Consider the following 15,025-nt stretch of genomic DNA (forward strand, 5'->3'; position numbering starts at 1 on the left):
GAGTTAGTCAAGAAGCAAGAACCTAGGCAGTTGACTGTGCTTGGCGAGGAGCAGCTGCTGGATTCTTGCAATTGCCTTCAGTGCGCACAGAAGCCCGCTGCTCTGCTTCTTGGTTTTCGCCTTCAGTCAATTACACACTGCTGAAGTTGAGGCAGGCAGTTCAGCTTTGCTGCTTTTCAGCATCTCAGCTGCCCTTCTGCTCTGTGACAGCTCTCCAGGTTTCTTGCCTTCGCCAGGCTGCAACGTGCCCGCTACTACCCAGAGCTGGGCAGGAGTGGGCAGAGAGCACGGCCATCTGCCAGCAGGTTGCAGCTTGCCCAGGAAAATGCAGTGTCCTTGGAATGTGCAGCAAATCTCATTTCCTGGCAAGGTCGGGCTAAGTGAGCAGTGCTAGGACACTTTCTCCTTGAGAACTGGAGCGGAAAAGCTTTGCGCTAAGATGTAGGCGACTAGAGAGGCAGAATACGGAGCTCCGCAGCTGGCCGAAAGCAAGTGCCGCTTCCCGGCGTCTTTCGGCAAAAGCGGCGCTTCGGAGCGCACCGCTGCCGCTCCAGTCATCTGTGCGCGAAGTTGCCGCTTCTTCGCCTCCGGCAGCCGGAGATCGCGGTAGCTTGCAAGAGGCGAAGAACGAAGCCGCGAAGAAGCCGGCTTGTGTGCGAAGCTCGCAGACTGCTGCAGGACGGTGGCTGCCGCTCTCCAAGCCTGTTGAATTCACTCTTGGCATGCGAGTGGAAGGTGTTCCAGGACAATTTTCCTGGGTTTTGACGTAGTCCTACTACATCCCACCTTGGAAATTCTTGCTGCTCCCCAGAGGCTCCGAGATGCAGAGAACACGGTGGCAGCTGCTGAGAAGAAGGGCAACTGTGAGTTGGTCAAGAAGCAAGAACACAGGCAGTTGACTGTGCTTGGCGAGGAGCAGCTGCTGGATTCTAGCAATTGCCTTCAGTGCGCACAGAAGCCCGCTGCTCTGCTGCTTGGTTTTTCGCCTTCAGTCAATTACACACTGCTGAAGTTGAGGCAGGCAGTTCAGCTTTGCTGCTTTTCAGCATCTCAGCTGCCCTTCTGCTCTCTGACAGCTCTCCAGGTTTCTTGCCTTCGCCAGGCTGCAACGTGCCCGCTAGTACCAAGAACTGGGCAGGAGTGGGCAGAGAGCACGGCCATCTGCCAGCAGGTTGCAGCTTGCCCAGGAAAATGCAGTGTCCTTGGAATGTGCAGCAAATCTCATTTCCTGGCAAGGTCGGGCTAAGTGAGCAGTGCTGGGACACTTTCTCCTTGAGAACTGGAGCGGAAAAGCTTTGCGCTAAGATGTAGGCGACTAGAGAGGCAGAATACGCAGCTCCGCAGCTGGCCGAAAGCAAGTGCCGCTTCCCGGCGTCTTTCGGCAAAAGCGGCGCTTCGGAGCGCACCGCTGCCGCTCCAGTCATCTGTGCGCGAAGTTGCCGCTTCTTCGCCTCAGGCAGCCGGAGATCGCGGTAGCTTGCATAGGCGAAGAACGAAGCCGCGAAGAAGCCGGCTTGTGTGCGAAGCTCGCAGACAGCTGCAGGACGGTGGCTGCCGCTCTCCTGCCTGTTGAATTCACTCTTGGCATGCCAATAGAAGGTGTTCCAGGACAAACTTCCTGAGTTTTTATTTTAGTTTTCATGCATCCCACCTTGGAAATTCTTGCTGCTCCCCAGAGGCTCCGAGATGCAGAGAACACGGTGGCAGCTGCTGAAAAGAAAGGCAACTGTGAGTTAGTCAAGAAGCAAGAACCTAGGCAGTTGACTGTGCTTGGCGAGGAGCAGCTGCTGGATTCTTGCAATTGCCTTCAGTGCGCACAGAAGCCCGCTGCTCTGCTTCTTGGTTTTCGCCTTCAGTCAATTACACACTGCTGAAGTTGAGGCAGGCAGTTCAGCTTTGCTGCTTTTCAGCATCTCAGCTGCCCTTCTGCTCTGTGACAGCTCTCCAGGTTTCTTGCCTTCGCCAGGCTGCAACGTGCCCGCTACTACCCAGAGCTGGGCAGGAGTGGGCAGAGAGCACGGCCATCTGCCAGCAGGTTGCAGCTTGCCCAGGAAAATGCAGTGTCCTTGGAATGTGCAGCAAATCTCATTTCCTGGCAAGGTCGGGCTAAGTGAGCAGTGCTAGGACACTTTCTCCTTGAGAACTGGAGCGGAAAAGCTTTGCGCTAAGATGTAGGCGACTAGAGAGGCAGAATACGGAGCTCCGCAGCTGGCCGAAAGCAAGTGCCGCTTCCCGGCGTCTTTCGGCAAAAGCGGCGCTTCGGAGCGCACCGCTGCCGCTCCAGTCATCTGTGCGCGAAGTTGCCGCTTCTTCGCCTCCGGCAGCCGGAGATCGCGGTAGCTTGCAAGAGGCGAAGAACGAAGCCGCGAAGAAGCCGGCTTGTGTGCGAAGCTCGCAGACAGCTGCAGGACGGTGGCTGCCGCTCTCCAAGCCTGTTGAATTCACTCTTGGCATGCGAGTGGAAGGTGTTCCAGGACAATTTTCCTGGGTTTTGACGTAGTCCTACTACATCCCACCTTGGAAATTCTTGCTGCTCCCCAGAGGCTCCGAGATGCAGAGAACACGGTGGCAGCTGCTGAGAAGAAGGGCAACTGTGAGTTGGTCAAGAAGCAAGAACACAGGCAGTTGACTGTGCTTGGCGAGGAGCAGCTGCTGGATTCTAGCAATTGCCTTCAGTGCGCACAGAAGCCCGCTGCTCTGCTGCTTGGTTTTTCGCCTTCAGTCAATTACACACTGCTGAAGTTGAGGCAGGCAGTTCAGCTTTGCTGCTTTTCAGCATCTCAGCTGCCCTTCTGCTCTCTGACAGCTCTCCAGGTTTCTTGCCTTCGCCAGGCTGCAACGTGCCCGCTAGTACCAAGAACTGGGCAGGAGTGGGCAGAGAGCACGGCCATCTGCCAGCAGGTTGCAGCTTGCCCAGGAAAATGCAGTGTCCTTGGAATGTGCAGCAAATCTCATTTCCTGGCAAGGTCGGGCTAAGTGAGCAGTGCTGGGACACTTTCTCCTTGAGAACTGGAGCGGAAAAGCTTTGCGCTAAGATGTAGGCGACTAGAGAGGCAGAATACGCAGCTCCGCAGCTGGCCGAAAGCAAGTGCCGCTTCCCGGCGTCTTTCGGCAAAAGCGGCGCTTCGGAGCGCACCGCTGCCGCTCCAGTCATCTGTGCGCGAAGTTGCCGCTTCTTCGCCTCCGGCAGCCGGAGATCGCGGTAGCTTGCAAGAGGCGAAGAACGAAGCCGCGAAGAAGCCGGCTTGTGTGCGAAGCTCGCAGACAGCTGCAGGACGGTGGCTGCCGCTCTCCTGCCTGTTGAATTCACTCTTGGCATGCCAATAGAAGGTGTTCCAGGACAAACTTCCTGAGTTTTTATTTTAGTTTTCATGCATCCCACCTTGGAAATTCTTGCTGCTCCCCAGAGGCTCCGAGATGCAGAGAACACGGTGGCAGCTGCTGAAAAGAAAGGCAACTGTGAGTTAGTCAAGAAGCAAGAACCTAGGCAGTTGACTGTGCTTGGCGAGGAGCAGCTGCTGGATTCTTGCAATTGCCTTCAGTGCGCACAGAAGCCCGCTGCTCTGCTTCTTGGTTTTCGCCTTCAGTCAATTACACACTGCTGAAGTTGAGGCAGGCAGTTCAGCTTTGCTGCTTTTCAGCATCTCAGCTGCCCTTCTGCTCTGTGACAGCTCTCCAGGTTTCTTGCCTTCGCCAGGCTGCAACGTGCCCGCTACTACCCAGAGCTGGGCAGGAGTGGGCAGAGAGCACGGCCATCTGCCAGCAGGTTGCAGCTTGCCCAGGAAAATGCAGTGTCCTTGGAATGTGCAGCAAATCTCATTTCCTGGCAAGGTCGGGCTAAGTGAGCAGTGCTGGGACACTTTCTCCTTGAGAACTGGAGCGGAAAAGCTTTTCGCTAAGATGTAGGCGACTAGAGAGGCAGAATACGGAGCTCCGCAGCTGGCCGAAAGCAAGTGCCGCTTCCCGGGGTCTTTCGGCAAAAGCGGCGCTTCGGAGCGCACCGCTGCTGCTCCAGTCATCTGTGCGCGAAGTTGCCGCTTCTTCGCCTCAGGCAGCCGGAGATCGCGGTAGCTTGCAAGAGGCGAAGAACGAAGCCGCGAAGAAGCCGGCTTGTGTGCGAAGCTCGCAGACAGCTGCAGGACGGTGGCTGCCGCTCTCCAAGCCTGTTGAATTCACTCTTGGCATGCGAGTGGAAGGTGTTCCAGGACAATTTTCCTGGGTTTTGACGTAGTCCTACTACATCCCACCTTGGAAATTCTTGCTGCTCCCCAGAGGCTCCGAGATGCAGAGAACACGGTGGCAGCTGCTGAAAGGAAAGGCAACTGTGAGTTGGTCAAGATGCAAGAACACAGGCAGTTGACTGTGCTTGGCTAGGAGCAGCTGTTGGATTCTTGCAATTGCCTTCAGTGCGCACAGAAGCCCGCTGCTCTGCTGCTTGGTTTTTCGCCTTCAGTCAATTACACACTGCTGAAGTTGAGGCAGGCAGTTCAGCTTTGCTGCTTTTCAGCATCTCAGCTGCCCTTCTGCTCTGTGACAGCTTTCCAGGTTTCTTGCCTTCGCCAGGCTGCAACGTGCCCGCTAGTACCAAGAACTGGGCAGGAGTGGGCAGAGAGCACGGCCATCTGCCAGCAGGTTGCAGCTTGCCCAGGAAAATGCAGTGTCCTTGGAATGTGCAGCAAATCTCATTTCCTGGCAAGGTCGGGCTAAGTGAGCAGTGCTGGGACACTTTCTCCTTGAGAACTGGAGCGGAAAAGCTTTGCGCTAAGATGTAGGCGACTAGAGAGGCAGAATACGGAGCTCCGCAGCTGGCCGAAAGCAAGTGCCGCTTCCCGGCGTCTTTCGGCAAAAGCGGCGCTTCGGAGCGCACCGCTGCCGCTCCAGTCATCTGTGCGCGAAGTTGCCGCTTCTTCGCCTCAGGCAGCCGGAGATCGCGGTAGCTTGCAAGAGGCGAAGAACGAAGCCGCGAAGAAGCCGGCTTGTGTGCGAAGCTCGCAGACAGCTGCAGGACGGTGGCTGCCGCTCTCCAAGCCTGTTGAATTCACTCTTGGCATGCGAGTGGAAGGTGTTCCAGGACAATTTTCCTGGGTTTTGACGTAGTCCTACTACATCCCACCTTGGAAATTCTTGCTGCTCCCCAGAGGCTCCGAGATGCAGAGAACACGGTGGCAGCTGCTGAGAAGAAGGGCAACTGTGAGTTGGTCAAGAAGCAAGAACACAGGCAGTTGACTGTGCTTGGCGAGGAGCAGCTGCTGGATTCTAGCAATTGCCTTCAGTGCGCACAGAAGCCCGCTGCTCTGCTGCTTGGTTTTTCGCCTTCAGTCAATTACACACTGCTGAAGTTGAGGCAGGCAGTTCAGCTTTGCTGCTTTTCAGCATCTCAGCTGCCCTTCTGCTCTGTGACAGCTTTCCAGGTTTCTTGCCTTCGCCAGGCTGCAACGTGCCCGCTAGTACCAAGAACTGGGCAGGAGTGGGCAGAGAGCACGGCCATCTGCCAGCAGGTTGCAGCTTGCCCAGGAAAATGCAGTGTCCTTGGAATGTGCAGCAAATCTCATTTCCTGGCAAGGTCGGGCTAAGTGAGCAGTGCTGGGACACTTTCTCCTTGAGAACTGGAGCGGAAAAGCTTTGCGCTAAGATGTAGGCGACTAGAGAGGCAGAATACGGAGCTCCGCAGCTGGCCGAAAGCAAGTGCCGCTTCCCGGCGTCTTTCGGCAAAAGCGGCGCTTCGGAGCGCACCGCTGCCGCTCCAGTCATCTGTGCGCGAAGTTGCCGCTTCTTCGCCTCAGGCAGCCGGAGATCGCGGTAGCTTGCAAGAGGCGAAGAACGAAGCCGCGAAGAAGCCGGCTTGTGTGCGAAGCTCGCAGACAGCTGCAGGACGGTGGCTGCCGCTCTCCTGCCTGTTGAATTCACTCTTGGCATGCCAATAGAAGGTGTTCCAGGACAAACTTCCTGAGTTTTTATTTTAGTTTTCATGCATCCCACCTTGGAAATTCTTGCTGCTCCCCAGAGGCTCCGAGATGCAGAGAACACGGTGGCAGCTGCTGAGAAGAAGGGCAACTGTGAGTTGGTCAAGAAGCAAGAACACAGGCAGTTGACTGTGCTTGGCTAGGAGCAGCTGCTGGATTCTTGCAATTGCCTTCAGTGCGCACAGAAGCCCGCTGCTCTGCTGCTTGGTTTTTCGCCTTCAGTCAATTACACACTGCTGAAGTTGAGGCAGGCAGTTCAGCTTTGCTGCTTTTCAGCATCTCAGCTGCCCTTCTGCTCTGTGACAGCTTTCCAGGTTTCTTGCCTTCGCCAGGCTGCAACGTGCCCGCTAGTACCAAGAACTGGGCAGGAGTGGGCAGAGAGCACGGCCATCTGCCAGCAGGTTGCAGCTTGCCCAGGAAAATGCAGTGTCCTTGGAATGTGCAGCAAATCCTATTTCCTGGCAAGGTCGGGCTAAGTGAGCAGTGCTGGGACACTTTCTCCTTGAGAACTGGAGCGGAAAAGCTTTTCGCTAAGATGTAGGCGACTAGAGAGGCAGAATACGGAGCTCCGCAGCTGGCCGAAAGCAAGTGCCGCTTCCCGGCGTCTTTCGGCAAAAGCGGCGCTTCGGAGCGCACCGCTGCCGCTCCAGTCATCTGTGCGCGAAGTTGCCGCTTCTTCGCCTCCGGCAGCCGGAGATCGCGGTAGCTTGCAAGAGGCGAAGAACGAAGCCGCGAAGAAGCCGGCTTGTGTGCGAAGCTCGCAGACTGCTGCAGGACGGTGGCTGCCGCTCTCCTGCCTGTTGAATTCACTCTTGGCATGCGAGTGGAAGGTGTTCCAGGACAATTTTCCTGGGTTTTGACGTAGTCCTACTACATCCCACCTTGGAAATTCTTGCTGCTCCCCAGAGGCTCCGAGATGCAGAGAACACGGTGGCAGCTGCTGAAAGGAAAGGCAACTGTGAGTTGGTCAAGAAGCAAGAACCTAGGCAGTTGACTGTGCTTGGCGAGGAGCAGCTGCTGGATTCTAGCAATTGCCTTCAGTGCGCACAGAAGCCCGCTGCTCTGCTGCTTGGTTTTTCGCCTTCAGTCAATTACACACTGCTGAAGTTGAGGCAGGCAGTTCAGCTTTGCTGCTTTTCAGCATCTCAGCTGCCCTTCTGCTCTCTGACAGCTCTCCAGGTTTCTTGCCTTCGCCAGGCTTCAACGTGCCCGCTACTACCCAGAGCTGGGCAGGAGTGGGCAGAGAGCACGGCCATTTGCCAGCAGGTTGCAGCTTGCCCAGGAAAATGCAGTGTCCTTGGAATGTGCAGCAAATCTCATTTCCTGGCAAGGTCGGGCTAAGTGAGCAGTGCTGGTACACTTTCTCCTTGAGAACTGGAGCGGAAAAGCTTTGCGCTAAGATGTAGGCGACTAGAGAGGCAGAATACGGAGCTCCGCAGCTGGCCGAAAGCAAGTGCCGCTTCCCGGCGTCTTTCGGCAAAAGCGGCGCTTCGGAGCGCACCGCTGCCGCTCCAGTGATCTGTGCGCGAAGTTGCCGCTTCTTCGCCTCAGGCAGCCGGAGATCGCGGTAGCTTGCATAGGCGAAGAACGAAGCCGCGAAGAAGCCGGCTTGTGTGCGAAGCTCGCAGACAGCTGCAGGACGGTGGCTGCCGCTCTCCAAGCCTGTTGAATTCACTCTTGGCATGCGAGTGGAAGGTGTTCCAGGACAATTTTCCTGGGTTTTGACGTAGTCCTACTACATCCCACCTTGGAAATTCTTGCTGCTCCCCAGAGGCTCCGAGATGCAGAGAACACGGTGGCAGCTGCTGAGAAGAAGGGCAACTGTGAGTTGGTCAAGAAGCAAGAACACAGGCAGTTGACTGTGCTTGGCGAGGAGCAGCTGCTGGATTCTAGCAATTGCCTTCAGTGCGCACAGAAGCCCGCTGCTCTGCTGCTTGGTTTTTCGCCTTCAGTCAATTACACACTGCTGAAGTTGAGGCAGGCAGTTCAGCTTTGCTGCTTTTCAGCATCTCAGCTGCCCTTCTGCTCTCTGACAGCTCTCCAGGTTTCTTGCCTTCGCCAGGCTGCAACGTGCCCGCTAGTACCAAGAACTGGGCAGGAGTGGGCAGAGAGCACGGCCATCTGCCAGCAGGTTGCAGCTTGCCCAGGAAAATGCAGTGTCCTTGGAATGTGCAGCAAATCTCATTTCCTGGCAAGGTCGGGCTAAGTGAGCAGTGCTGGGACACTTTCTCCTTGAGAACTGGAGCGGAAAAGCTTTGCGCTAAGATGTAGGCGACTAGAGAGGCAGAATACGCAGCTCCGCAGCTGGCCGAAAGCAAGTGCCGCTTCCCGGCGTCTTTCGGCAAAAGCGGCGCTTCGGAGCGCACCGCTGCCGCTCCAGTGATCTCTGCGCGAAGTTGCCGCTTCTTCGCCTCCGGCAGCCGGAGATCGCGGTAGCTTGCAAGAGGCGAAGAACGAAGCCGCGAAGAAGCCGGCTTGTGTGCGAAGCTCGCAGACAGCTGCAGGACGGTGGCTGCCGCTCTCCTGCCTGTTGAATTCACTCTTGGCATGCCAATAGAAGGTGTTCCAGGACAAACTTCCTGAGTTTTTATTTTAGTTTTCATGCATCCCACCTTGGAAATTCTTGCTGCTCCCCAGAGGCTCCGAGATGCAGAGAACACGGTGGCAGCTGCTGAGAAGAAGGGCAACTGTGAGTTGGTCAAGAAGCAAGAACACAGGCAGTTGACTGTGCTTGGCTAGGAGCAGCTGCTGGATTCTTGCAATTGCCTTCAGTGCGCACAGAAGCCCGCTGCTCTGCTGCTTGGTTTTTCGCCTTCAGTCAATTACACACTGCTGAAGTTGAGGCAGGCAGTTCAGCTTTGCTGCTTTTCAGCATCTCAGCTGCCCTTCTGCTCTCTGACAGCTCTCCAGGTTTCTTGCCTTCGCCAGGCTGCAACGTGCCCGCTAGTACCAAGAACTGGGCAGGAGTGGGCAGAGAGCACGGCCATCTGCCAGCAGGTTGCAGCTTGCCCAGGAAAATGCAGTGTCCTTGGAATGTGCAGCAAATCTCATTTCCTGGCAAGGTCGGGCTAAGTGAGCAGTGCTGGGACACTTTCTCCTTGAGAACTGGAGCGGAAAAGCTTTGCGCTAAGATGTAGGCGACTAGAGAGGCAGAATACGGAGCTCCGCAGCTGGCCGAAAGCAAGTGCCGCTTCCCGGCGTCTTTCGGCAAAAGCGGCGCTTCGGAGCGCACCGCTGCCGCTCCAGTCATCTGTGCGCGAAGTTGCCGCTTCTTCGCCTCAGGCAGCCGGAGATCGCGGTAGCTTGCAAGAGGCGAAGAACGAAGCCGCGAAGAAGCCGGCTTGTGTGCGAAGCTCGCAGACAGCTGCAGGACGGTGGCTGCCGCTCTCCTGCCTGTTGAATTCACTCTTGGCATGCCAATAGAAGGTGTTCCAGGACAAACTTCCTGAGTTTTTATTTTAGTTTTCATGCATCCCACCTTGGAAATTCTTGTTGCTCCCCTGAGGCTCCGAGATGCAGAGAACACGATGGCAGCTGCTGAAAAGAAGGGCAACTGTGAGTTGGTCAAGAAGCAAGAACACAGGCAGCTGCCTGTGCTTGGCAAGGAGCAGCTGCTGGATTCTAGCAATTGCCTTCAGTGCGCACAGAAGCCCGCTGCTCTGCTGCTTGGTTTTTCGCCTTCAGTCAATTGCACATTGCTGAAGCTGAGGCAGGCAGTTCAGCTTTGCTGCTTTTCAGCATCTCAGCTGCTTTCTGCTCTGTGACAGCTCTCGAGGTGTAATAGAGATTTTTAGAGTTAGGTTAACAAAATGAATTAAGCATTTCTAATTTAGCTTGTAGAGTTATGTGTTGAATTTTCAACCTTTTGCTTAAGAAACCTCTGCCTAATACAAAGGGCAAAGGAAAATGCAAATTTCTGAAGCTTCTTGCATGAAGAACAATACCAGAAGAAGGAAAGAACCCTTTCCTTCTGAATTAAAATAAAGAAGCTCCTCTGTCTCCAAGCCTATCAAGACTGACAGACGTACTCAGATAAGCACCAAAGGACCAAAAGCGCACGCGCAGAGAGGAAAAGTTAAAAAGTTCAATCATGAGGAAGACCACAATCTTCAGCCTCAGGACCACCAAGAGACCCCCGTACGACCACCACAGCAAACCACACATGCCCAGAAGGGCGTGGACTTACTTCGCATGAGAAGCGAGGACAGGCGGGGCCAGGGGTGGAATATGCATGAAAAAGTTGTGCAATGTATTGCATATGGAACGTCTTTAAGAATAAAAGTGTGGGTCAGACTGAGGCTCGGGGCACAAGTTTTGGAGAGCTATCTCACTTGTGCCGGGCGCTGACATACGTACCCACTTCATAACTACCCCAGGTTATGGAGTCTATTGATTTCTTCCGCGTATCGTTTCAGTCGGGGCTTGCAAAGGTGCTTTAGGCGCGGCCCAGCTGATAGCGCAGCGGGCGCGCGGGCACAAGCCGCGGTTTGAGGAGCTGCTTTGAACGCCGCTAGCTGATAGCGCAGCTAGTGGGAGCGTGGTACAAGCTAGGAGTTACAAGCACCGCTTACAAGCATCGCTAGTTGGTAAAAAGCTTGCAAAAGTAGCCAGCGAGCCCGGCTGGGCTAAGAATTAAGTGTTTGTTATACAATAGCACTGCCCTTCAGTGTTAAAAGCTGTCACTGGTGCAGGGGGAGGGGTTGGGGAAGGCAGTCTAGGGTTGCCATGGGAAACAGCAGTTGTATGAGTTCTCCACCCCCTTTCGTAAGAGAATTGTACCCTCCCCCTGTCCTGTCAGTTGTTGTTCAAGTCTGCCCCTTAGCCTAGAATCTTCTCTGTTCCACGGTTCTTCCACCAAGAACACTCCTTTCCCTTTTCCCCACTGGTTAATGTTATATTTCCCCTCCCTTTAGCCTTCTCCCGATTGTACCCTCGAATGCTAAACCCTCCTACCCCTACGCAGTAAAAGAATCCTCACCCCGCCCTTCGGGCCTCTCGGAATCTGCCTCTCTACTGCTTCGTTGTCTCCCTGTTTGCCCCTTCTGCGACCCTTCAATCAACGAGCAGGATTTCAGCAGTCCGAGTGTCCCTCCCGTTCTTCTGGTGGACCCTCAGATGTACCAGCTACCCGAGCTTCGTGCCGAGCGGCTAAAAGCCCCCACGGCTCGGCAACTGGGAGATCCTTTGCATTACAGGGCGAATAAAGGGGGGATGAATGTGTGTGAATGCGAGGCTGTAAGAGCCCGTCAGAAGCCCCTCATTTTCCATTCTGCCTTCCGATTGCCACAAGAAAGAATCCCTTCCCCCACTGTAGTTCCGGCTTAGAACAGGACACAGCGCAGGTGGGACCACTGAACCGTCATGCTGGCTGTTCCCAACAAGGCCTGGTAAGAACTTGGCAAGGAGTTGGCAAGGACTTGGCAAAGACCTGACATGGAGCCAGCACGGGACAGCCTGATGCGCGGCCTGCTTCTAATCTCCGTTCTTAAGCCCAATGAACTTTTGGGGTGACTCTCGCGGTCCTTCACTGAAGACCCCTCATCTGCCTCGTTACCACTGTGACAAAGAAAGAATGAGAACCCTCCTCCCAAGGACTGAGACTGAGACCCCTGCTATAGGGAGGAGGGGAAATTGGTGGTCTGACCACTAATGACATGACCTGTTTCCCTTCAGTGATTCAAATGGACTTATTCTTCATTGGATTCGTCTTGCTTTGGTGGTTTCTGTGGACTCACCCGTTCCCTTGGGGCGATTACAATGGACTTTCATTATTACACTTGTTCCCCCCCTCTCTCCTCTGTGGACTATAATTGGAGCCCCGAGTCGACCAGAACTTCGAAGACTCCCCCGACACGACAGACGGATCCCCATCGTCCGGAGCACTGAGGATCTCGCCTGTGTTGGTAGCTATTCCCATATCCCTCTTCTCTCTCTAACCTTTTATCTCCTTTCAGATCCCCACTATCGCGTTTACTGTTTTGGCCCCTACTAAAGGTGCATTTGTTGTGATTAACTGATAGTCCCTTGTTGTTTGCCTTTGTTGCACTTTTGGGATGGGTGAAAAGAACCATCACGACACCCCGCAAGAAACGGATCGTGACATTAAAATTGGCGTCACGGACAGGATTTCTGTCTAGACAGAAGGGTTGCAGCTGAAAAGGCACCCATACTGTCTTTGGCAATTCATAAAGGATCCCTTAGTGCAAAGGGCGGGACACTGTTGTTTTGTTGTTGTTGTGTGTATGTGGTCTGGGAAGGAAGGGACAACTTGAAGCAACTAAGCAGAGCCTCCCAGGCAGATGATTGTCCTTTCACCCAGCCAGGGAAGCGAAGGGCGACACAGCGAGGGCTGTGTAGTTTTGTGGAACTTAAGTTTGTAGCTCCCTGTCGTGGTTTTGGTCCCTTCACAAAATGAGTGACAATCTTAGCCTTGAAATTAAAGCTGAATTTTATGCACTACTAGCCAAACACAATGCCAAACCTTCTACAGAAGGAGAAAAATGGGCACAGAGTAATTGGTTGAACTTAGAAAATGTTCTTGATAGAGTGTGTTCATTACAACATGAAACAAAATTCAAACTGGGCAAAAATAAAACTATCTTCTGCTCAGTTTTGGGAGCTTGTCTTATGGCAGCTATAGAAAATGGCTTCCAGCGAAGAAGTGAGGAACATGCTATAATAGACTCCCTTCAAAATCTAGTTGAAATTTTGCAAAAACAGTTCTATGAAGCAAAAAAATGTGATCTATGCATTGCGAGCTGCCTTAACAGAGGAACATATTAACAAATCACATCATGCTGATTCCTCTACAGAGCTTGAGGAGAAGGAAACTCCTCACATTAAACAAATCTATCCTCATCAAGAACTTGAAGCAGCAAGTAATTGTGGGGAACATTGCTGCCATCACTTGAGACCCTTGATTAAAACAGAGTAGAACTATCTCAGTGATGATGATCTGGAACCTCACATCACAACCAAACGCATACCATCACAACTAAACACGGCCACCGAGCTAGCTAAGCTTAAAAGGGAATACGGACAGCCTCCACATGAATCAGAAACAGAATGTGTTTTCCGGGTGTCCCTCACTGGTGGTGATCAAATTCAATTCACTGAACAGGAAGCCAGTGGGTATTGGGGACATGGTGTCTTCTTAACAACAGGAGAGAAAGGTGACACATGGTCCCTGACACAGCGTGCAGCTTTTTGGGCCGGGGGAACAAGCCCCTTGGAAAGGGGAGATCCCATAGCTAGAATTAGTACCCCCGACCAGCTCTTGGAAAATGTGCACAAAGCTGCTTGCCTGCAAATGACTCACAAAAAGAAATGAATTCCTGGCTTTGAATCCCTGATGCAATTACCTGTGAAGCCCAAGATAATGACCCCTTGAATTTGTGGGCTTCCAGAATCACTCAAACCTACAGCAATTCTCCTTCCAAAAACGATAGCAGCTGTATCTCCTGTAGAAAGACCAGACAGATTTCCTAGTCACTGGAACGACCCATTTGTTCCCCTTTATGACTTGTTGAGGAAAGGGGTGAAATGGGATTGGAGTCTTTCTCAGGAGTCAGCATTGCAATTGCTGATTTTTGAAGCAACAGCTCATCAAGCACTGGGCCCTATCCATCCTACAGATCCTTTCCAGGTGGAATGGGCATTTGCCTCCTCAGGGCTGTCAGTACACATATGGCAGCGGGGTCCTGAGGCTCCGACAAGACCTGTTGGTTTTGATTCCCGTGGTTCCAAAGATGCTGAGAAAAGATACACTACCTGGGAAAAAGGATTGTTGATGGTTATCTTAGCTTTCCTAGAAGTAGAAAAAATTGCACAAAAACAACCAATTGTATTGAGAGGCCCCTTCAAGGTTATTAAGACAGTCACTAGTGGGAGTCCCCCTCCTGACGGGGTGGCCCAGAGGGCCTCAGTGAGAAAGTGGTATGCTCAGGTTGAACATTACTGTAACTTCTTCTCAATGACAGAAGGAGCTGTAAAAACTTTAGCAATCCAAGAAACGGAGAGCTTGGACAAACCTGCCTCTGTAATCAAAGTAACCCCTCCTTTCTGCCCCGAACAATCAGCAAACTCTTGGTTTACTGATGCTTTTGCTAAAGGGGAAGGAAAAGGATGGAAATCTAGGGCAGAAGCCCTCCACTTTTCCTCTGGTGAGCAAATGATTACAGAGGGAGAAGGTAGTACACACAGTGGGGAGCTGATAGCTGTCTGGAGTGTTTTTCAACGAGAAGCACAGAATTCCTCTTTGGTCTGCATCTACACTGACTCCTATGCTCTGTACCAAATGATCCTAATAATCCAGCTCATGACCCTGGCCAACCTGTTCTGGTGGACCTCTCTTACTATAGGACTAGTAGCACTTGTGCTAAAACCCCCTCTGAAGAAATATGCATGGGAATCCTCTGGTGCTCTAGGGAAAGAGCATTGGACAAATACATGCTGGATAATTCCATCATTCTAACTTTTCTGCCTCTCGGCGGCAGAATTCTGTTGTGTTGACTTTCTCAGAAGAACTCCGAGGGACATGAAGACCACCTAATCCATGATAAAACTGGTAATACTTTTCTGCATCCTACCGCAACCCCATGGCCAGAAAGCAGCTGAGTGACCGTGGTCTGAACCAATTGTGGTAGCATGCAGAAAAAGTGAAAGGATCTCTTGAAGCACAAAAAGGTTTGTACGCAGCCAAGCATACAGGATTGTTGGCACAATTTCACATGAACACAAACTGTAGAAGTAGTTTGGTTTTGGTCCAAAAATACTGAAGCACTTTTTTTTTGTTTTGTTTTGTTTTTGTTTTTGTTTTTGTTTTTTAAGTTGAAAGTATTGATTCAAATACTGGAGTAGGACTTGATGTTAATGTTGTGACACCTACCACCCAACCACTGGTTACACTTAGCCCGAAAATTTTTGAAATTGGACCATGTAGAATCAGGAAAACTGGCCAACAACAGATATTGTTTAATCTGTTATGGTCTCTTAAACAAGTCAAATTGCTGATGCAAAACAATATCTGAGAAATACAACCAGCTTGTTCACCCTTTTTGCAG

Source organism: Vidua macroura, chromosome 20, assembly GCF_024509145.1.
Source record: "Vidua macroura isolate BioBank_ID:100142 chromosome 20, ASM2450914v1, whole genome shotgun sequence".
Classification (NCBI taxonomy): domain Eukaryota; kingdom Metazoa; phylum Chordata; class Aves; order Passeriformes; family Viduidae; genus Vidua; species Vidua macroura.